Raw genomic sequence first — 16886 nt, 5'->3', positions numbered from 1 at the left:
CTCTCTGATTCTATAAAAGAAACTGGCATCCAAATCCAGATAAGATGGTTTATCAGAGACACTAGTCTGCGATCTTCTCGGTCAGCCAGCTTTCCGAATAAAGTCATCTTCCTTGCCTCAACACCTCGTCTCCGATTCACTGGCCTCTTGTGCGGCGAGCAGAGCTAGCTTGGACTCAGTAACACTTAGTAGGCACTTGGTATAAATACCAAGTGAAAGCATGAAAGCCATGAAACAGCAGGGCGGCCCCAGCAGCGCCACTGCAGGCCAATTCCTTCACTTTGTTCATTACGGCCACAAATAAAATGAACATTCCTCATCAGAGCAGTGTAGCTTTAGAGGCTCCAGTTCAGATGGGAAGGTGAGACCCAGAGAGGTTAAGCCAGGTGCCCAATGGCACACAGCTCTTCTCTCCTCTGCCCCTACTCCACTGGTGGCTCACAGTGGCCCTCAGCATGACATGGAAGGCCCCCGCCCCACCTTTCCCTGAATGATCTGCAATCCCGACGCCTTACGCTCCTTCACACCCGCACAGCTTTGGCACAAATGCTCCCCTCTCCCTAGCACGCCCCTGCCTGGTGAGCTCCGGCTCATCCTTCAAGTCTTGGCTGTGAAAACATTACCCCATCTGTAAATGCTCCTCTGAGGGTTCAGCTGCGCAGTTCCATAACCTGGGTTCAATTCTCTGCTCTGTCACTGATCCGTGTGTGACCTTGGCAAGTCACTGAACCTCTTAGAGCCTCGGTGTGGGGACAAAATGAGATGATGCATGGGGACTGCTCACAGCACAGCCGGGAAGAGCTGGCCTGCCTTCCTAGGCGGAGCTAGAAAGCCCTGCCACTGAAACCGAGCAGGACCCTATGGCGCCGTCCTAGGCACAAAAGCCCTTCTGCGTCCTCCATTTCTTGTTTGTAGGCTTCGTTCAGCCTCCTTGACCTTCCCTGAGTTCCAAAGGGAAGATTCAAACAGTTGCTAATCAGGGAAGAGAGGGAATGCAGAAACAGAGGAGCCGTCAGAACAGTGCAGCCTTGGGGCAGGGTCCTGGTTCCTCCTCAGGGAGTATACATCACAGTATCTTTGACCTCTTCTGCAGAAACTAAGTCCCCCACCCAGGTGGAGGATGGTAACTTCAGGATGAGCGCAAGATTCCTGGAGCACCACCCTGTTACCTCACCACCAACCAATCAGAAGAAACTCACAACCTGCAGCCCGCACCCCAGATTTGACTTTAAAACGGTCTCCCCCAAAACCATCAGGGAGTTTGGGGTTTTTGAGCATGAGTCACCTGTTCTCCTTGCTTGGCCCTGCAATAAACTTTCTCTGCTCCAAACTCTGACGTTTTGGTTTGTTTGGCCTTTCTCTGTGTCGGGCACACGAACTTGTGTTCAGAAACACCACACCTCCATCACCCTGCACTGCCACCGTGCCCAGGTCTGTTCAGATGCCTGCTATCTTTATATTCCCAGAGTGTAACCCATAGCTCAGTTCCCAAACTTTAGCACATATAAGGCTTGAATCCTATTCCATATAATCTTTTTTTTTTTTTTGGCGGGGTTGGGGGGGTGCTGTACCACGCAGCATGTGGAACTTCCCCGACCAGGGATAGAACCCGCGCCCCCTGCAGTGGAAGTGCAGAGTCTTAACCACTGGACCGCCAGGGAAGTCCAAGCTTGAATCCTATTCTGGGTATATCACAGATCAAACACCCAATACCAACAGCCAAAAGCCACAGCTTAAACCACCTAGGAGAAAGGCTGCTGTCACTTTGGGTAATGACTTCACAAGAAGAGGATCTCAACCTGCAGCAGTGTAAGTAAGAACCTGCCCACACCTTCAGCAGGAGCTACAGCTTCTCTGAATCAGCAGCTTCCCTGGTACAGCCCCAAAGGCATCCAACCACGGGCAGCAACACCCTACACAGCTTCTGGGATTGAAAAACCTGAAATATGATCAAGAGGGTTTCTGAGGGTTCCGTTTAGGAGGATATCTTTATCTCTATCTTTCTTTCATTCATTCATTCATTCATTTATTTATTTATGGCTGCGTTGGGTCTTCGTTGCTGCGCGCTGGCCTTCTCTAGCTGCAGAGAGCGGGGGCTACTCTTCCTTGCGGTGTGCGGCTTCTCATTGCGGTGGCTTCTCTTGCTGTGGAGCCCGGGCTCTAGGCACGCGGGCTTCAGCAGTTGTGGCACACGGGCTCTGTAGCTGTGGCGCACGGGCTTAGTTGCTCCACGGCATGTGGGATCTTCCCAGACCAGGGCTCGAACCCGTGTCCCCTGCATTGGCAGGCGGATTCTTAACCACTGCGCCACCAGGGAAGCCCCCTTGACCTCTTCTGAAGAGGCAACTACATCCAAGGTCAGGGAGGACTTTGGTTTGCAAAAATTATGTCTTTGGGGCCGGATTAATTCTTTGTTGTGAGGGGCTTTCCTATGCATTTCCATGCATTGTGAGGGTAATTAGCAGCATCCCCAGCATCTGTCCACTGGAGAGAGGCCCCCAAGTTGTGACAAGCAAAAATGTCTCCAGATGCTGCCAAATGCTCCCTAGGGGGAAAGCTGCCCTCAGTGGAGACCACTTCTACAGGAAGTGAGCCCACTCGACTCCAACCTTTATTACTGTAGTTAATCAGGAGCATTTTTAGCCACTCACCAAATCTACCTTGAAACATTTTCTTCCAGTGCTCAGGAATTTTTTTTTTTTTTTTTTAAGGGAACAGTCTAGAAGGCAGTTGTTCTCTTGAAGGCAGTGGTTCTCAACCCGGTCTGCGCAACAGAATCCCCCAGGGAGCTTTAAAAAAAATACAGATTCCTGGGATTCCAGGGACCACCCTCGGAGATTCAGATTCAGCTGCCCTGGGGTAGAGTCCAGGCATAGGTATTTTTTAACCTTCTCTAGGTTCTAACATGCAGCCAGGAGATGCACTGCCCAGAGACATTTCATCTGATTCCACCCTCTCTCCCATCCTTTGAATCCGGCAGTGTTAAAAGCCAGTGAGCCATTCAGCCAAAATGAGGCTAAGGGGATCTATTAACATCCTCATTCTTGACAGTAAAACATCCTCTGCACACTCCATTTCTTGGCCTGCAGATGACTTGCCAGAAAGAAGGGAACTTAACCCCATAATCAAGTGGCTTTCCCATGGCCTTATAGATATAAACAGTGCTATCCCATAGGACTTTCTGTGAAGACAGAAATGTTCTCTATTTGCTCTGCCTAATACGGTAGCTGCTGGCCACATGGCACATGAGCACTTGAAATGTGGTTAGTGTGACCGAAGAACAGAATTTTTAATTTTATTTAATTTGAATTAATTTTAATTTAAATAGCCACATGTGGCTAAAGGTCACTGTAACGGATAGTACAATAAGTGCTTATGTCCCTACAGGGTCACAGAAATAAAGAAAAGTCCTAAAGTCTGCTAAATTCCATAGAACTGTGAAACTTACAAAACCTTATGTCTTAAAATACCTAAACTCAACAGTCCTTAAATTATCAAATGGGATCCTAATGTATTCCAGCAAAGAATCAATTTAGGAGAAATTTTAAAATAAAAAAATTTTTTTCAACTTGCATAACTAGCTTCCCAGCATATTCCAAACACAGCTTTGAGGGGGGCATTCCTGGCCCTCTTCTTTTGAACACTCATCATTGTAATAATTGATCTAGTCATCAGAATAACCAGGAGCTGGAAAAGAACACGACACAGGGAAGTTGATTTCCACTCTTAGCAGTTCACTAGAGTACTAGGATAAAACACTCTTGCTTTCCTTCCCTCCAAACCCAGATAACTTTTGCATGGAACCTCTTGCACCCAAGATAGGCCTGAACCAACACACACTGCAAACCAAGGTCATCTCTAAGAGCAAGTTTTTTTCTCCTATCATTGTTTCATAATCACTTACAATTGAACAAACCGCATTCACACATTCATTCCAGGTGCGCAGATCCTCACAGAACTAGAAGTTCATAAATTTTTAAAAAGCTAAAAAATAGAAAGGCAATTCTATCTCATTGTAAAGGCAATGGATGGTTTGGAGTTGAAGAAACTCTCACCGGCCTTTGAGTACAAAAAATATTTATCTCAAAAAAAAAAAATTGTAAATCAACTATACTCCTATAAAAACTAAAAGAGGGCTTCCCTGGTGGCGCAGTGGTTAAGAATCCGCCTGCCAATGCAGGGGACACGGGTTCGAGCCCTGGTCTGGGAAGATCTCATATGCCACGGAGCAACTAAGCCCCTGCGCCACAACTACTGAGCCTGCGCTCTAGAGCCTGCGAGCCACAACTACTGAGCCCACGTGCCACAACTACTGAAGCCCGCGTGCCTAGAGCCCGTGCTCCGCAACAAGAGAAGCCACCGCAATGAGAAGCCCACGCACCGCAACAGAGTAGCCCCTGCTCGTCCCAACTAGAGAAAGCTCGTGTGCAGCAACGAAGACCCAATGCAGCCAAAAATAAATAAATAAAAAATAAATTAAAGTACAAAATCTTTAAAAAATAATAATAATAAATTAAAAGAAAAAAAAATGTTTACCTCTCCTTGGCCCGAACTCCCTTGACCCACCTCTAAGCAGAGTCAGTATGAGCCATTTAATAATGAGTTAATAATTCTCCAGTAATTCAAAGTGGTGCTCACTCTTCATAATAGCTGGTACTTACTGAGTGCTTACCACATGCTGGGCCCTGTGCTTTATTTTATCTAAATCTCACCACTGCCTTCTGAAGCAGGTACTATTACCAGAAGCTGAGGCTCAGAGTTTAGGTAACTGGCCCATGGCCACACAGCTACCAAGTGGTAGAAATGGGATTTGGACCCAAGTCTCTCTGATTTTCTGGTGGGAATCCTTTGGGTTATAAACAAAAACAAACATGTAATTATAACATTCGGTACCACACTGAGCCATTCTCTCTTTGATCAGCTGCAGCTCAATGAAGGGAGTTTGGGGTAGCAGGGTTCAGAAATCCTGAGCTTATCCTTACTTCAGAAACCACCCCATCCCCCATGGACCTCTTTGTCTGTCCTGGGGCTTCACCAGGCAGGTGGAAGAGGAGTCTTGGGGAACACTCGTGATCCTGCAGCACAACTGCACCCAAGAGGACAAGACAGATGCGTGCTGCAGAACTTTCCAAACGCCATCATGGGAGTAGAAGGTAGTAGGATCCCAGCTATGGGATCCCAAGGGAGAAAGAAACAAATTTTAATTGGGGGCAGGGGAGAAATCAGGGGAGTGTTCTTGGAGGGGACAGATGAGCTAGACCCTAAGGGGTAGGTAATATTTTGTTAAATCAAAAACAAATGGAGACCAGCCTCAAAACTTCCCTGAGCAGATGAGACCAGTTTAGTCATACAAACAAAGCTTAATTTATTTTGCAAGACTAACTTGACCTGGGTCATTTCTTGCTTATGTCCCTAAAAATCATAAGCAAAACCTTAACTGCTTCCCAAGGTTGATATGAGGTAACTAATAACCAATTCCCTGTTATTTAAGAAAATTCTAATACTATAACCAACCACTGTAAAGAATAAACCGTCACTGCTTTCTCCCTATGTAAGCTGCTTTATAATAATATATCCCTGACCCTCATTCCATCGTTTTGGTTTGAGTGCTCCGGGTTCTGTCTTTTTGGTGTGTGCACAATAAATTTTTACTAATTACTACTTTGGTGATTCAGCGGTTTTACTTCTGTTATTTCTGAACTTTTGACAATTTAGACATTAGAGATTCCATGAAGGGCATTCCCAGAGGTGGGGACAGCCTAAGCAAAGGCAGCAGCAGGAAGAATGTGTGTTCACTAGCCTGGGCTAAAGCAAAGGAAGCAGAGAAGGAAAGGGGAGGTCACAATGCAGAGGGGGAGGGGGCAGGGTCTCCAGGGGCCTAGGCTGAAAGGCTGAGGCAGCATCAGAGAACCCAGGAAGTACCCAAGTAACCATCCCAGGACCTGTTTTGCAACCCGGTCCTGGCATTGTCAGGCTGTGTGGCCTCAAGCAAGTCCCTTCTCCTCTCTGGGCATCAGTATCCTAGAGGAGGCTACCAAGGATCTCTTGCTGGTCTGAAAACCTAATTTTAGAAAAATAAACTGATGGTAGGAACACAGGTTATTAATTTCTCTAATTTCTAACTTCCTATATTTTAAAAATATTGTTGATAAGAATTTATTAGTAACAATAAAATAAGTCTAGTGGTTCAGAATGGGGGCTTTGAGGTCAGACTCACTGTGTGCCCTGGGAGGGAACCATCTCTGAACCCCTCACCTTCCTCCTCTAAGAAATGGGCACAGTGGTGGCACCTACCTCATGGGGCTGTTGGGAGGAATAAGGCAGGTAAGTTTTTTTAAGGTGCTTAGGAAAGGGCCTGGCACCCTGTATTTGCTTATTGTATGTCAGCTATCATTACTAATAAACTATTTTTAACTCCCAGCCAGGTGGAGTCAGCCATTAGGGATTTCTGAGCCGGCGAGAGGTGAGACAAATGCTGGCCTCTGGTCTCAGTAGGGACCTTTTGTTACTTAACCAGCCAGGCCCGGGGGCACAAAAAAGGACTCATACATTGGCCTTGGATGCACAGCCTTTTCACCCTCTGGCAACCTCTTCCTCCCTCCCTACCTCACTCTGTCAACTTGGCCTCTTCCACTCCGCTGCGGGTTCAGGGGTGCAAACCCGCACGTGCTCTGCCCTGCAGCTGGCGTTACACAATCCGCATTTCCAAGACTGCCAGGAAGCCCTTGTAGGAGTGGGCTGGGGATGCCTCGGTTGTCGGCCGGCCGGCTCCGGGCTGTCAGGGTGTTTGGACCAGTATCCTGACTCGCCAGTTGTGGGGAGGAGAGGGCGCAAGGGCAAGGGAATTGGGGCAGGCTGGGAAAAGGGGAGCTGAAAGGCTGCTGGAGGTCAATTTTGGCTGGGAGAGGTCTTGAGGGGTGCAGATGTCTGGGGGCAGGACGGGGGCAGGCGACTGCGGCTGGGAAGGCAGCCGAGCAGCAGCCCTTCCCCAGAAAGTGGGAGAAACGGGGGTGCAGGAGCCTCCAAACCACCCAGGCACTTGGGTGGGGAGCGCACACGGGTTGATGATGGCGCAAGCAGCGGGGAGGCCAAATAGAAAGAGGTTGCAGGTCCCCGACCCATCCTCACCTTGTCCGCGGCCTTAGGAAAGCAGGCACCCCGGGCCCGGGAAGCAGGGGGACCAGGGATTCGGGAATGTCAAACCTATCCAGGCACCGGAAGGAAGCGCGCAGGGGCTGATGCCAGGGCGGGGGAACGGAGTAAAAAGGGAGGTGCAGGTTCCCGACCCTTCATCACCTCGTGCCGCTTGGAGCGAGGCCAGGCAGCCCGCACTCGGTAAGCGGAGGGTAGGTCACGGGGCCATTGGAGGAGCCCCCGGATACTCCCTCCTAGACGTGCACACCCCCACCGCGCCTCAGCCCGCCCCATCCCGCCCCACCAGCGCTCACCTCACCTGACCTCAGCAGCCTGGGACCAGCCGCACTATCTAGACGCCTGTCCTCGGCCCCGGGCCCCTGCTCAGGTCCAGCAGGAACGCCCGCGCCCGCGCCGCTCTCAGCTCCGGGGCCGGCTCGGCCGGGAGCCTTAAAGGCGCTGCGTGAGGGCCTACGTCCTCCGACAGAAAAGCCGGCTCCGCCCGCGCCCGGCCCCCAGCGCTGCTCCCCGGCTGTCGCGTTCTGTCTTGGGGGCTCAGGGGCGAGAACCACCAGCTCCCCGGCGCCCCCGGTTTATAGCGTTAAGCCCGGAGTGTAAAGTTAGTGTTCCGCACAACCCGACCCCAGCAACCCGTCTCGAGGCATCCAATAGCGCCTATTGTTTTCACGCCGCGGAGCCAGGGGCGAGGGTGGGGGAAGAGGGGAAGAACCCGAACACCCCAGCCCCGCCCCGAAGGCGCTCACTTGCGGCCTGGGGGAGGGATCGGAACCCAGAGGGCCACACACAGTTTCACAGTGCGACGCCAGAATTCGTCGCGGCATTGTTTCATTTACTGAGCACCTATTGTGTGCCTAGCGCTGCTGGGCACCGCACCCGGCAGTAACTCAGGCTGGATCTCTGACCCCGAAGGGCTCGGAGAGACAGACAGTTTCTCGGGCAAGCAAAGTAACCCTACCTTATATGTGTTATCTCATTTGATCCTCTGAGGTGGACATTGTGCTTGGCTTCCTGTTTCAGAATTCTGAGAAGGAGGGGCTTGCCCTGTAAAGGACAGAACTGGGAATTCCAACCCTGGATCGTCCAGCTCCAAAGCTCTTGGGGGCAAAAATGGCCATCTTGTAAGGCTTTCAGCCACCACTGGTTAAATGCCCGCTCTGGCCATTTCTTCATTTTAAGGACAATTAAACCAAACTAGGCCAAAAAAATAGGGAGGGGAGCATAAAAGTTATCACCCATTAAAATTCAAATACCGTTTTCTGTCTAACTTATCTGCCACAATGCCTAGGTTTTTGAACATCTGGCCTCAGTTTACCACTCCAGCCTCATTTCCCAGCATTCCAAGGGCGCCTGGGCTGAACTCTACCACCTCGGCCTTTGCCAAGAACTCTCATCCTTTCCTACTTGGCCTGGCTACTCCTTCCTCTCTCTTTTCCATACCTCAATTCAAATGTCACTTCCTCCAGGAAGCCTTCCTTAAGTTCCCTTTGGACCCACACTGTATTGTGGGCTTCTTCCACCAAAGTACTTATTCATTCATTTAACTAATATTTACTGAGCACTTACTATGTGCTGAGCACCGTGGCAGGGCGGGGGTGGCTGCGGCAGAGGTGTCTTCCTCCTGCACTGAGTCCCTGGCTTGTCTGCTTCTCACTCCAGACCTAGGTGGGACCAGTACCCAGCAGGACTCTCTTGTCCATTTAAATCCACCACAAAGGCAGCCTCGGGCCTGCCAAGCCCTCCAGACTGGCAAAGCCTGGCTGACTTGGGCAGGTCTTGGGTTTTAAGGATGGGACGTGGATGAGAAGCCCCAGAGATGTGGCAAAGGTGAATCTCTGAGGCCACTGGTGACCACCCTGTAAAATCTGCTTCTGTCAGGGCTGCTGGAATCCATCCAGAGTTTGGGACAATCTCCCTGGCTGGAGCTGGAGCATCTTCTTCTAAGATGTTGCCCACCTCATCATTCAGACTTCAAGAGCTTCATTTGACTTGCTTCATGGACTTGTTCTCAGAGCTTTGGGGACAATTTATTCATCAAGGCCATGTTACCTTCTCTGGTCTTAACTCTCCTCAAACTAGCAGTCCTTCAACACCCCCAGAGCAGGCCCAGAGAGGCAGCAGGGACTAAGACCGACCTTTAGTCCTCACTTACCACTTATTAGCAATCTCAGGCTCAGGGAGCATTCACCAAACAGCTGTTGAGGGGGTGAATGAATAAATAAGGGAATGAAATGCATGGATGACTTCCTGGAAGGCCCCATGCTGGAAGCCATCAATAAGCTTTACCTGGTGTATTGGAACACTGGAAAACACCTGTCTTTTACATTTAATTTTTTTTCCTCTCCAAAACCTTAAAAATGGGTAATTCATCTTTTCTTCTAATTCATAGTTTGTGGCCCCAGAGGCCTCCTAGGGTCTGGAGTTTCTAAATCCAGAGAGGTTTTTTTTTTTCCCCCAGAGTTTTTTATTTAGATACACTGAGCTCCAGGTGGGAGTCACCTTCCCTGTGACTCCTCTCCACCTGGTGACTGACAGGAGAGAAGCCTTAATTAGCTTCTATTTCACAGTGAAGCTCAGAAGGCAGGAGGAGAGGAGGGGGCTCACCTGTGGTCCCACCTCAAGTCAGCAATGCCCCATTCACTGTCTCTGAGGAATCAGCGGTGGGTGGGAGGCCAGGGAGGAGTCCCAGGGGCAATCCACATTCCTAATGGCACCTTCAGTCATTTTAAGTATAAACTCCTTATTACCTGACAGATCTCACCTCAGCATTAGGAAAGAGTTTGGAAACCTCTCCTCTGCCAGCTGGTGCAGCAAATGGCCCCAGACTTCACCCTGCCACACAGTCTATGGACATCTCCTGGACTCAGCAGCATACCAGTCAGAACTGAGTGGTGCCAATGGTCACCACTGCTTAATGCACACTTATTACTGATCGGGCACTGGACATCACCTCACTTAGTCCTCACAATAACCCTGTGAGATGTGCTAGCCCACTTTACAGATGGGAGCACTGAGGGGTTAACTGACTCACTCAAGATCCCATAGCCAGTGGTGGGGCCAGCAGTCAAAGAAGTTCATTCATTCATTCATTCATTCATCGAATATTACCAAGGACCTACTACATTCCAGGTACACTCTGGGTGAACACATCTTGCCCCAAAGGACTTAGAGTCTTTTAATAATAAGAATATATTAGTAACTATTCAATCAAGGATCACACACAAGCTCTGATGGAATTATAAGTAACAATAAGTACAAAGGCCAAGTACAAACGCAACAAGGCTGAGACTTAAATGCTATAGTATATGGAGGGCTTCCCTGGTGGCACAGTGGTTAAGAATCCGCCTGCCAATGCGGGAGACACGGGTTTGAGCCCTGGTCCAGGAAGATCCCACATGCCACGGAGCAACTAAGCCCGTGTGCCACAACTACTGAGCCCGCGTGCCACAACTACTGAAGCCTGTGCGCCTAGAGCCCATGCTCCGCAACAAGAGAAGCCACCGCAGTGAGAAGCCTGTGCACCACAACAAAGAGTAGCCCCCGCTCACCGCAACTTGAGAAAAGCCCACGTGCAACAACGAAGACCCAATGCAGCCAAAAATAAATAAATAAATAAATATTTTAAAAAGTCAATAGTATACGGAAATATACATAGGAGAAAAATGATAAATACATGATACCACATGTACACAGATGCCAGCTGGGCAGCATCCCTGGGCCTATGAGCCATTTGCACAATCCAGTCTCCAAAAATTTACTGCATGGCAATTCTGAGCCAACCACTGAGTCCCCTGCCCAATAGGCTATTCAGATGTCACCACCTTGAAGCAGCCTTCCCCGATTACCTATGCAAAATTAACTGTTCTGGGGCTTCCCTGGTGGCGCAGTGGTTAAGAATCCGCCTGCCAATGCAGGGGACACAGGTTCGAGCCCTGGTCCAGGAAGATCCCACATGCCATGGAGCAACTAAGCCCGTGCGCCACAACTACTGAGCCTGCGCTCTAAAGCCCACGAGCCTCAACTACTGAGCCTGTGTGCCACAACTACGGAAGTCTGCACACCTAGAGCCAGAGCTCCACCACAAGAGAAGCCACCGCGATGAGAAGCCCATGCACCACAAGGAAGAGTAGCCCATGCTCGCCCATGAAGACCCAGTGCAGCCAAAAATACATAAATAAAATAAATAAATTTATTTAAAAAACCACACTATTAAAAAAAAAATTAACTGTTCCATCATCCATACCCTTGTAGCACATTGTACATGAAGCTATATTTACTCATTTCAGTGACTCTTGACTCCACTGAGTTGTGAACTCCTTTTCCACCTCCATCTCCCCAGGGGCCAACATGATGAGTGTCACAGAGCAGGCAAATATTAGCTACCATGTGTTGAGCTCTTCCTGTGTGTCTCACTTCGTGCTCAGTGCTTTACATATATTATCTCAATGAATCATCCCGACAACTCTATGAAGTGGGTACTATTATTAGCCCCATTTGACAGATGAGGAAACTGAGGCTCAAAGAGGTTAAGCTACCCAAGATCACGCAGCTGATACTGCCAGAATCCAAACCAAGCTGTGTGTGAACACAAAATCTATGTTCTAACCACTAAGATGCCTACTGCCATAACTAGTAATGGAATTAGTTATGAAAGGTATGGCAAAGCTCACCTTGCAGCTTATATCTACAAATCTATGAAATACTAACATTTTTAGGCAAAAAAGCATCTTCTTTACAAAAAATTCAAAATATTGCTTATACATTTATTTGTGAATCAAATAATTGTCAAGCCTCTGTTTATGCGTAGGATCAAGTTGTGGGAGATACATTTTGACTCTAGTCTAAATTACAGGATGAATTATTACACACCCCCAAAACAGAACATCAAAGCAAGAGTCGAGAAATAAAAATATATCATGAGACAACAAGTCAACATATGTCAAAATGTAGCATATGATCATGGAAACAAGGACTCAGTAATGAGGAGGCTCTAAAATGACAGTCCTTACACTACTGATTCATTTGTTGAAAATGCCGGTTGAGCACAGTCCTAGGTCAGAGAAGGTCCTGGATGGGAAGGAAGGGGGAGCCTTTGAGAGAGCAATGTGACTGCTGCAGGGGAGCAAAATTTGCCACCTCAAAATATGTCTCTTTGGCATGAGGATTAATTTAGGCTCCTTACTTTTAAGAAACAGAAGACTCAGGAAAACTTTCTTTTTACCTCCCCCTTAGCTGCCTAAACAATTTAGATAAAGGGGCTATTCCCAGGATAGAGTTATCATCAGACATATCTTCAAAGAATATGGAGTAGGCATGGTGGGGGAAACCCCGGCAGGGCCTAGAGGGCAGAGTTCACTCTGTGTCCACTGTCTCTGCCTGGCCCAGCAAACACTTATTTACCAAACATTTGCTTTTCCATCTTCATGTGACTTGCCTTCTCCCCTGTAAAGTCCCAAACCACTACCCTCAAACATCCTTTTTTGTCTTTAGCCAAAGATGATATTTAAGGTGAGGGTTTGGGCCATGTTGGCAAGTTACTCAGTTCTCCTGGGTCTCTCCCTTATATACACATTATTAAACTTTTGTTTGATTTTCGTCTGTTAATGTGTCTCATGTCAGTTTAATTCTTAGACCAGCCAAAAGAACTTACAAGGGTAGAGGAAATTTTCTTCTTCCCCAACACTGTACAAGTATTTTCCAAGCACCTGTGTATACGTTAGAAGATAATGGAAATTTTCCAAAAGATTAGCCTGAACTTTTAACAAGCAGCAAGAGAGACTAATACTCAGAATGGTTGAGACTGGAATGCCAAAGACAGAAAAAGTTTAATTTAAATTCAGATTTGGATCAAGAAGATGAATTTAAAAAAGGAACTGAGCATATGTAACGCTAACAGATGGCAGAGGGAAAGCAAAACCACCAGGTTCCTGTTTACTTCATCTTCATCACACAGAAAGAGCTTCCATTTGGTCAGGTTAGAACATCACGAAGAGGGAAACCAAGTCCAGGATAGGAAGAATAGACATGGAAAGAACACCCAACAACAAAAAAATTACTCCCAGTTACCAGATCAAAAGAAATTATTGCCCAGGGAACCGAAAGGATATTTGGGTGTGACCTCAGAAACGTAATCAGTGATCTTCGAGAAGTCATGCCACAAGACTCTAATTAGAGTTAGGGTCCCACTTCAAATAGGGAGAAAGATTGATATAGGAATCTAGAGACCAAGAGGGATGGTGTTGATTTCTAGCAAAGTTCTGAGCATGATTATTAAACCGAAACAAAAGAGGTAACTACCAAGAGCTCACATGGGTTCAGCATGCATAATCACTCCAAAGGAAGGATTTTTCAACAGTTACTAGCATAAGTAGATCTGAAGACTGCTGTAGGAACTGTATACAGACTGTAGTAGGCTTTGGACAAAACATTTTATTACCCGTTCATGGGCAAGACGAAGCAATCTAGACTGTATAACATCACAGCTCAGTGGATTCGTAGAAGGTTAAACAACAGTGGCCCAACTTTCTTTAATCTGACAGTATCAGACTGGAAGCAATTTTCTAATGGAAATTCTCCAATTCTATGTCCATGACATTAAAAAAAAACGAATTTAGATACAGAGATCTGAACTTGTCATCAAATTTGAAATCAAACAAAGTTGGGAAGAAAATCAGGGTTCAGAATTGTTTCAATAATTTGGAATATGCCAAAAACATGGTGAAATTTAACAGTCCCATCTTTAGGCTTTTAAAATTCAAATGGTATCTCAGAATACAGTAGACCAGATATTCTGAAACACCCTTCTTCTCAAAACACCTCTATCTTGGATAAAATAGACTTTGTCATGGGTTGCTTGGCTGAAAGTGTGTTAAAATAAGAGTAGGGGGCAGTGAGCAGTAAATAAATGTGAAATTCATGGTCGTCCCAAGACCAGATATGTACAGCAGACCCATAAACAATATTGGGAGACTAAGCCTTCAGCTCTACGTTGAAGAAGCTGCACGTGAGAGTCCCGTATTTATCAGGACCCTCAAATGGCTAGAGCAGCCTCAGGTGGGTAGCGTTCCTTCACTCCAAGCACAAATAAGGATGCTCTCCATAAGACAGCACCCAGTATTCTCACAGATCATGATTAACCAAATATGGTGATTTGGAAGACACAGCTGAGGAAATTACTCAGACATATTAGCACAGAGTGATATGATATGAAAAACAGGAAAAAAGATAGGGAATATGCGGGATAGACTGAGAAGTTCTAAAAATCCATTTAATCAACATCAAAGAAGAAGGAAGGAGAGGCCAAATTTGAAGGAGTAATGGCTGAGAATTTCCAGAGCAGAAAAAAGACATGACTCCATAGATGTAGGAAGCATAATATATAAAGCAGGATAAATAATAGGAAATCCACACCAAGAAACATTGTAGTGAAACCGCAGAACACTGAAAACAAAAGATCTCAAAAGCAGCTAGATATTAAAACAACATTACTCACAAAAGAAGGAATCAGATAGTTAGCAGATTTCTCAATGGCAACATTGGAAGCTAAAGGATAGTAGAATAATATCTTCAAAGACCTGAGAATTGGATACTCACCATCTTAAGAGGGACTTCCCTGGTGGTCCAGTGGTTAAGATGCCATGCTTCCACTGCAGGGGGTGTGGGTTCAATCCCTGGTCAGAGACGATCCCACAGGCCGTGGGGTGCAGAAAAAATTAGTCTGAGAGAAGTTTTTCATCTTGCAAACCTGGAACTCTATACCCCTAAACAATAATTCCCTATTTCCCCCTTACCTCCACCACTGGTAGCCAACATTTTACTTTCTGTCTCTATGAATGTGACTACTTTAGATACCTCCAATAAGTAAAACATATAATGTTTGTCAAAAAAAAGCAGATTCCTGGTTTTAAAAATAATTTAGATATGATCATGGTATTGTGTTTTGATATGTTTGCTATGTTATTATTGTTCTTTTCATTTATGTCTATCTTTGAGAGGTAAATACTGAAATAATTAAGGATGAAAAAGAAAAATTAGTCTGAGAATATACTCCAGGATGAGTGTGGGCTTGTAGAGGTGATTCTACTGGTTCGAGAACAGTCTCAGTCCCTACGTACCTCTCACAGTGCGGGCATCTTGCCAGACTTTGAGATCTTGCTGTGTAAAGACTCATGTTGCCTTTGTAATAACAGATCCTAAATACAAGCCAAATATTAAAAAGAAAAAAAAAAAAGAATGAGGGTGAAATACGGATTAAAACAAAGTGATTTTACAACTGGAAGACTTGACTAACTGAACTTCTAAGATATACTTCAGAAAGAAGAAGCATGACTCAAGACCTGAAATGAAAACAGGAATAGTGAGTGAAGAAATTGGTAAATATGGTGAATCTAAACAAAACTGTCAGTAGAAAACAATCATGGTGACAATAATAATATAAAATGTATAGGTTTAATACAAGGTCAGAACTAAAATACTGGGAACAATAAATTAGAAAAGAGGTGATTGGAGTTAAAGTGTCCTAATGCTTTGCATTTGTGTGAGAAGTGAATTAGTATAATAACTTTGGCCTTTGTTAAATATGTGTGGTAAAAAGTCAATGGTATTCACTAAAATAATACAAATAAGACACATACATATATACGTACAAACATACATGCATATGTATCTTTCGAACCAATAGAAGGAGGGAAATGACATAAGCCAATAAAAAAACAAACACCAATCAACCCAAAAGAAGTATATAAAAAAGTGACACTTTCCCCCCCAAAAAAGATAGTAAAAATAAGTCCAGATATACTATCACAATAAATGTAAATTAGCTAAACACCTCAGTTAAAAATCAGAAGTTGTCAAACTGAATGTTAAAAAATCTGAGGCACTGTTTCAAGAGGTACTCCCAAAACACAGGAATCTGGAAAGGTTGAAAGTAAAAGTATGGAAAATTATATACCTGACAAATACTATCCAAAAGAAAGCTAGTGTAGCTAAATTAATATTAGATAACATAGATGAACAAAAAATATGATTAAGGATGGAGAGGATCACTGCATAATGATAAAGAGTTCAATTCATCAGCAAAATGTAAGTTCTAAACTATAGAAAATGTATCTTATAATTACTAAAGATATTGATGAAATCTTTAATCAAAGGAAAACTTTAAGTCCAGAAACATTAAGAAAGTTTAGAAGCACATCTAAACTTTCAAGGAATAGATCATTCTACTCTCTCATAGGTTCCTCTGGAAAATAGAAAGAAAGGACATATTCCCAACTCACTCTACAATGCCAATGTAAATTCTGTACCAAAATAATCAGATCAATATTACTCATACATAACTCAAAAACAAAGAAGTAAAAATCCTAAGTAAAATATTAGTAAATTGAGTCCAGCAATATATAAAAAGGTTGATACTTCATAACCAAGATAGGAAAAATATTCTTGTAGTTAACCTCATCAATATATTAAAGAAAAACTATAATATCATCTAAATAGTTGCAAAATTTTAAAATAAAATTCAACAGTCCCTTATGGTAATAACTCTTAGGAAACTAAGAGAACTTCCTTAACCAGTTAAAAGGCATTTACCAAAGACCTACAATTTGAGCAAGTATGATCATCAATAATGAAAAGTTAGGAATACTTCCTTCAAAATCAGAAGCAATTCTGACCAAAATCTCAACAGGGCTTTTCAAGGAAGATGAACTGATTCTAAGATTCCTTGGAAGAGCAAAGGG

General features: G+C 45.3%; 1 protein-coding gene across 8 annotated transcripts in view; it reads right to left on the bottom strand.

The window, feature by feature from the left end:
* ABHD6 (abhydrolase domain containing 6, acylglycerol lipase) overlaps positions 1-7835 on the bottom strand; it is a 52584-nt gene extending 44749 nt beyond the window's left edge. Inside the window, exon 1 of one of the 8 annotated variants that reach the window (XM_082412369.1) lies at positions 7454-7835. The gene's annotated coding sequence lies outside the window, so the exon portion shown is untranslated. Of the gene's footprint in view, positions 1-7128; positions 7203-7448 lie in introns of those variants that run through there. The other 7 variants (XM_082412368.1, XM_082412370.1, XM_082412371.1 and 4 more) reach the window with 7 other exon arrangements.
* Between the last annotated feature and the right edge of the window lie 9051 nt (positions 7836-16886).

Source organism: Balaenoptera physalus, assembly GCF_965194825.1.
Source record: "Balaenoptera physalus genome assembly, chromosome: 11".
Taxonomy (NCBI): Eukaryota; Metazoa; Chordata; class Mammalia; order Artiodactyla; family Balaenopteridae; genus Balaenoptera; species Balaenoptera physalus.
The sequence above is the reverse complement of the archived record's forward strand: the minus strand, read 5'-3'. Positions and strand labels throughout refer to the sequence as shown.